This window comes from Cornus florida, unplaced genomic scaffold, assembly GCF_030987335.1.
Source record: "Cornus florida cultivar Cherokee Brave unplaced genomic scaffold, ASM3098733v1 CherokeeBrave_3.0.0_Hap2_Chr02, whole genome shotgun sequence".
NCBI lineage: Eukaryota > Viridiplantae > Streptophyta > Magnoliopsida > Cornales > Cornaceae > Cornus > Cornus florida.
In genome coordinates, this window is record NW_026775572.1 from 103,279,128 (window position 1) to 103,286,051 (window position 6,924).

A 6,924-nucleotide genomic window follows, 5' to 3' on the forward strand; every position below is an offset into this window, starting at 1 on the left:
ACTCTCACGGTGCCATTTGTTGGCATTGGGGTGGAGTAACTTGAAAGCTTAATTTCTTGACACATGGAGGGTGGAGGTTAACCCATTTGTTGGCCTAGGATTGGACCACTTGTTGGCTTAGATGGTTGACAAGTGTAAGCTTAGGATTAAGCCTATGAAGAAGCCTTGGATTTGTGACAAGTGTAAGCACCAAAATGAGTCTTGCACTATGTGTGTGAGAGAGGTAATATAAGAGCACATAGTGAGGGGAGGAATACTAGATCCTCCGCTCACCATTTTCACTTCTCCTTTATCATTTACACTTGTTCTTCAAAAGCCCTAACCTAGCCACCATTGGAGAAAAGCTTGGTTAATAGCTTTTTTCTTCATTTTAGCCTCCTTCCACTCTCCTTAGACATAAAACCTTAGGAGACAAAGTTTCCTCTTGCTTTCCTCTTCTTTAACCCTAAACTTGTTTTCCATTTTGAACTTTGTTGCTTGGATTATAGAGATTCAATTCTCTATTAAGGTAGGGGTGGTAGCATGTTTATATTTTAAGTGTTTTAAAATCCTTTGGGGTTTAATATATATTGTGTGCATGCTTTTAATATGATAGTTTTGCATATTATAGGAAACCCTCACTTTTGACTTAGGGTTTATTGATATAAGCATGTATGATATGTATATACCTTGTGTAGAAGGATTACATGACCTTGTAGTGTGTTAAATTATAGTATCTTCACATGTGGTAGTGATATAGAACTCTAGTAGAATTATTGATGTTATATGCAAGTCTTGTTAACTTGAATTGCTATAAATATCGTGATGATAATTCTATACTCTTATTCATTACCATTTGTAATTATCTTAGAAGCTTATTGCTAAAATGTTAAGATTTAGAAGACAAAGCTTATTGTTGAGGGATGATTTAAATTGATAAGTTAGTGATATTATTTTGTGCATTACATCATAATGAAAACTTGTCATTGTTATACCATTCTAGACTTGGAACCCTAAGACATAGTTTGTGTGGTTTCAAAAATACTTGTGCAAGGAAGGTGGTTTACATGCCTTAAATTATGGTATATAAGTTTTGAACTTGCTATATTTTGGATTCTCTTGGGACATTGTTACAAGTGACATGGCTAGAGTTTAGCTCTAGTGCGCGAGGTATGAGTTCTTACCAATTAAGATAGTGCGCACTAGGGTGGTCTTCCCAGCAGGCTAGTGCCCAGAATAACCGTATTGATCTTGGTTTACCTCGAGACATGATGTCCAAGTCTTCCACTAATTGATTTCGCATTCAATTCCAAGTTGGCAACCAATGTTTAATTGTAACTTGTAATTTTTGCTATTTGCGAATTGATGTTGTTAAGTACATTGATATTGTTATTGCATTGTTATCGAATCATTTAAGTTAGCTTAAGATGATCCCTTAGAACATCTTGAACATAGACGTTAAGTGGAATGCTCCCTTGTATTCGTCTATATTGATCTTGCAATGATTTTGAAACTTTAGGGTATATGCATATGCTTCTTCCTACGAGTAACTTGATTACTCACCCTAGTGGTTTGGGTTGTTTTACAGTTAAGGAGATAATGTTTTTGGATGCTCGTCATCCTTAGAGGCTCATGAGCCATTTGAAGCATTTTTGTATAAGGACATGCACTTGTTTAGCATGCTTTCTTTTAGATGTTATATTTTGATTTACCGTGGATGTATGGTAATTTAGAAGCTAAGATGGCTTCTTTCATGTAATGTGTGTCTAAATACATTTAGAAGTGTTCATTTTGCATGTATAATATGAGGCCAAGGGCCATTAACTTGAAAGATTACAAGTATGCTTTCCTTAAAACTCAAGTGTTGTCATTGTTGCTTATTTATGAGAATTTGAGGCTTAGTATGCCAAAACTTGTAAATGTATTGTAATGAGGCCATAGGCCATTGTAGCACATCTATTTTATCATATTACATACACTTGCATGCTCACCTTGGCAAACAATACCTTTCTTAATGAAAAAAAAACTTAAAGTTACACTTTGTTGAGTTTTTACCCTCTTCTGTTCCAGGGGCATTTCGGGTATTTCATAATGTGTTCTTTTTTTTTTTTTTCCTCTTATGGCTGAGTAGAAAACTCGAATTTGGGGAAGGGGGGGTTTCTCTTTTGTGTTTTTCCAAAAAACGTCATCTTGGCTCTCAAAATTCTAATTTTTGCTGAAAAACCCCTGTTGCCAGTTTTCTTTGTTGAATCTACTGTTTTTGCTTCGTAACCGGTTAGAAGGGGTCTCGTAACTGGTTAGATGAGTGTGGGCAGTGTTGTGGGCTTCATTTTTGGCCTCCTAACTGGTTAGGAAGGCTTGGTAACCGGTTAGATGACCTAGGGTTGACTATTTTGACCTTTTTACCCCTGTTTCTTCCGTTAGCCGTATCTTCCTCATCTGGACTCCGAATTAAGTGATTCTTGAGTCTAAATTCATTAATTTTTTGTTGTCTTTCCAATGGTGTGCTTGGTAGTACCCACTTTTACCTTAGAAATGACCATTTTGCCCCTAGGTTCCTTTTTGTCCGTTTTTGAAGCGTCACTTCTGCAATTGTTTTTCTTTGGGTTCCGTGACCTCATTGAGGGTCACATTATTGTCTTAGAGATGCATTGTATCTCTAGAGACTATTGTTTCACCTTTTGCTTCCGCATTTTGGATCCGTTATCGGGTCGTCTTTTGGTCATCACTGACGCACCGGGTTTACAAAACTTTGGCTGTCACAATGAGTGAGAATCCTTTGGGCTTATTATTTTATTGGCTATAATGAATTAATAATTGGCCCAGTCCATGGACCCAATTAAATTAATTCATTAATTAATTTCTACTCCACTAAAAGAAATTAATTGAACTCCAATTAAATAATAAATAACATCTAAGTCAATGTTGCACTTTAACCCCTTTATACATAATTAGTTATTGGATAAATAAAGTCATCAATCTGACTACTTAATTAATATATTTATTTTGGTACCTTTGATTATTTCCGGCTTGATCATAATAAAATATTTGTTTGACAAAAATAATAATTTAAATAAATAAATATACAATAAATCATTTTGTCTAAAAACACACGAAGGCCTTCGAATTTACTTTGTGATTAACCATAATCAATACAAAATAAAAACAAGTAGCACTAATGCAAATATTGAGAATATAACCCTCTGACTATTAATTACATAACTATTCAAAGTGCCGATCTATGGATCTCGAAGTATCCGCCGAACAAATCAAAGAAATTATTAATTAATAAAAGAGTCTATACTTCTCCATGCTTAAGGGTCAAATGCTGTGACAGTGATAGGGAGTAATTGCATACAACGGCTCTCATAATATATCTCAACCTAATGCAGATCCAGTTCAAGTCTTAGTTAATAATGAGTCCATCCATAATTATTGACTATGAACTATTTATGTTCATGTATTGATCTGTAATGACCCGATCTTTTCTTCCTTTTCCTTTTTTGGTGATTTTCTTTTTTCGTCTTTTTCCTATTTTGTCTTTTCCCTATTTCGTCTTTTTCCCGTTTATCATTTTTCCTTGCATAACCTCACTTTTTATGCTCAGATTTGATTCCGGTTTTGCATGCATTCATGATATTTGATTTCTATAACGTTTGTATTTTTACTTTTATAGAAAATACATTCTAGTTGCTTACTTTTTCATAAAGGGGATGGATGTATACTTTCTTGTAATTATTCTTTATTTTTGAAGTTTTTGTGTAATTACATAAAGTAATTATTTTTCATCTTAGGGACTATTTTGTAATTTAATTTATAAGATATTTTGAAAAAGGACTTTTTTGTAATTTTTGAAAAATGTGACAAGTGTCACATTCTCATGGTGCCACTTGTTGGCATTGGAGTGGAGTGACTTGGGAGCATAATCTATTGACATTTGGAGGGTGGAGATTTACCCACTTATTGGCCTAGGATAGATGCACTTGTTGGCTTAGATGGTTGACAAGTGTAGGTTTAAGATTAAGCCTAGGAAGGAGCCATTGATTTGTGACAAGTGTAGGCTCACAATTATGTCTTGCATTATGTGTGTGTGAGAGGTAGTGTAAGAGCATATAGTGAGTGGAGGAATACTAGATCCTTCACTCACCATTTTCATTTTTATCTTCATCTTTTTTATTTTACTTCCTCTCAAAACCCTAACCTAGCCACCATTGGAGAAAAGCTTGGTTAATAGCTTTACTTCATTTTTGGCCTCTTTCCATTCACCTTAGACTTAAAACCTTGGGAGATAAAAGTTTCCTCTCACTCTCCTCTTCATTAACCCTAAACTTGTTTTCTATTTTCAGCTTGGTTGCTTAGATTATAGAGATTCAATTCTTTATTGAGGTAGGGGTGGTAATGTGTTTATATTTTAAGTGTTTTATAATCCTTATGGTTTAATATATATTGTATACATACTTTTAATATGATAGTCTTGCATATTATATGTAATAACCCGGTCATTTGCCTCCCTTTCCTTTTTCTTGAAATTTTACGAATGAATTTTTTTCGTTTAATTTTCTTTTCTGAGCTCTGTTTCGTGTCGCTTAGTATCATCTCGAGTGCTCGGAATTGGTTTCTGAGACTCTTTCATGTGAATTGACAACTTCCTTTGAGGACCGAGTCATTTTCGCATTTTCACTTTTCGGACACTATGCGCCTTTCGTCCTTTTCTCTGTTTCGTCTTTTTCCCTATTCTGTCTTTTCCCCGTTTGTCACATTTTTGGCACAACCTCACTTCTCATGCTCGGAGTTGGTTCTTGACTTCACGTGCCTTCATCTTGAGTGGTTTCCTTGAAATACGTATCTTCACTTTTGCAAGAAAGTACTCTGGTTGCTCCCGATGTCCATAGGGGCGTGGATGCACAATTCTTCAGAATCTTTTTCTTTTCTTGGGGTATTTTTCGTAAATATCTTTTAAAGATATTTTATTTCAAGGGTATCTAAGAAAATATCTTTTGGAAGATATTCTCATTCTAGGGCAGTTTAGTAGTTAACCCTTTTTGTAGGGGCCATTGTGCAATTAACGAAAGTTATTACAGAATATCTTATCTGGAGCCTGGATCCTCATATGGGATTCATTTTGACTTTTCGTTGACTCGTAAATTCATAGAATTTCCTTCTGGTCGTTTTTCTCCATTTTTAGAGTTTCTGGACCCGGTTGCCGCCGAACTTGTTCGGGGCATAACTTTCTGGTCGGGACTTGGTTTTTGATGTTGTTTCTTCTTTTGTTCATATTTTCTCATTTTGAATCTTTTTCGTTCACGGAGTTTTTCCATTTGAGCGCGTTTGTTCAAATTCCACTTTTCCGGAACCGGTGGGGCCCGTTCGGGGCACTTTTTGAGATTTCTATAAAAGGGGGGTGAAATATTTTATTTTTCATTTTCCCCACTGTCCTTGCACGACCTGAAGCAGCCATGGATGCCCATGGAGCTGCCACCTTCTATCTCCTCATTTGATTTACTTTTCCTAAGTAAAAAGTCTTCGGCCTTCACGGTTTTTGTTTCCCTCGACGTGTTCTACCATTCCCCCTTATTAGAATTCATTTTTGACCATTTCTTGAGTTTGGGTTTGAGGTCAAGTTGTGATTTTCATGGGGCTTCCTTCGGATTCATGTAGATCGTGTTGTCCCTAACAAAACCCTTCGGTTTCGGCGGATTCAGAACACTTTTTTTTCTGTGGGCCTTTGAGGTTTTCATCTCAAATTGAGGTTAGGGGTGTTATAGGTTTAATTATTGTTATATAACATGCTATTGATGCTTATACAACTTGTTTACATGCTTAAATATGAAATCTAGAGATTTTATTATTTAATTTTCTTGTGAATGATTTAATTTTCCCGGTTGTCCATAGCTTTGTTTAATCATGTGGCATGATAGAATATTACCCCTTAATATGTTGATTAACATATATTAAATTGAGAGAAATTGAACAAGTAACGAAGATTTTATTTAATATTTTACTAGAATAAAATATTAATTCATGTGGCCTTAACTAGCTTGAAATCGATGTGTGTTAGCATATTATATTAGGCTCTAGCATGCTCTTCAACATAGATTAAATTGAGAGTAATTGGAGAAGTTTTGAAATCTAGTAATATTTAATTAATTAGATTAATTAATTTATTTCGGGTGTACTATTCACCCCATTGGAATTCCGACTTGACATTCTTAATATGCATGCTATATGGTTTCACATATATTAAATCTAAAATATTTGGTTAGGTTTTGAAATTTATCATTTATTATTTTTCTAGTATTAAAGTTTAATGCTCATGGCCATTCATTGCATGGAATTCACTTGTGTCGTGTTTTTAAATCATGTCATGGTATATTGTATAACATATTTAAATTTGAGATCATTTAGATGAATTTCAAAACTTAGAGATTTTAATTAAGTGTAATAATTAAAATCCATTCAATAGCTCATTAGTCTTGATTAAGTTTCTAACTTGGAATTCATCCTTTTCGTGACAAATTCCTTCACATGTATCAAATTGAGAATAATCGGATAAGTTTGAAACTTATATTCATTTACTTCCTTTGTATGGAACTTAATTCACATGGTTATGTCTTGCATGAAATGGACTTGTAACTTAACATTGAACTTGACCTTGATATGATCCTTGACACACCTTGTTTATAGAACATTTGGACTTGCCTCGTAATCATGATAATTTAATCCCTTAGGTTGATTAAATTTTCCTTTTTATGCTTCCATTGGTTTAATCATGACCCCTTGTATCTAGGTTTCATTAATGTACTTAATGAACATGCACACTTGTCTTGGAATGATTTAATTACTCATATGTTGCTTAGAAAGTAATTGAATTATGTATCTTATACTTGTGGTATATTTACTTCAATGAACTCCATGTGTTATATATCTTGGATGTTATCTATATAG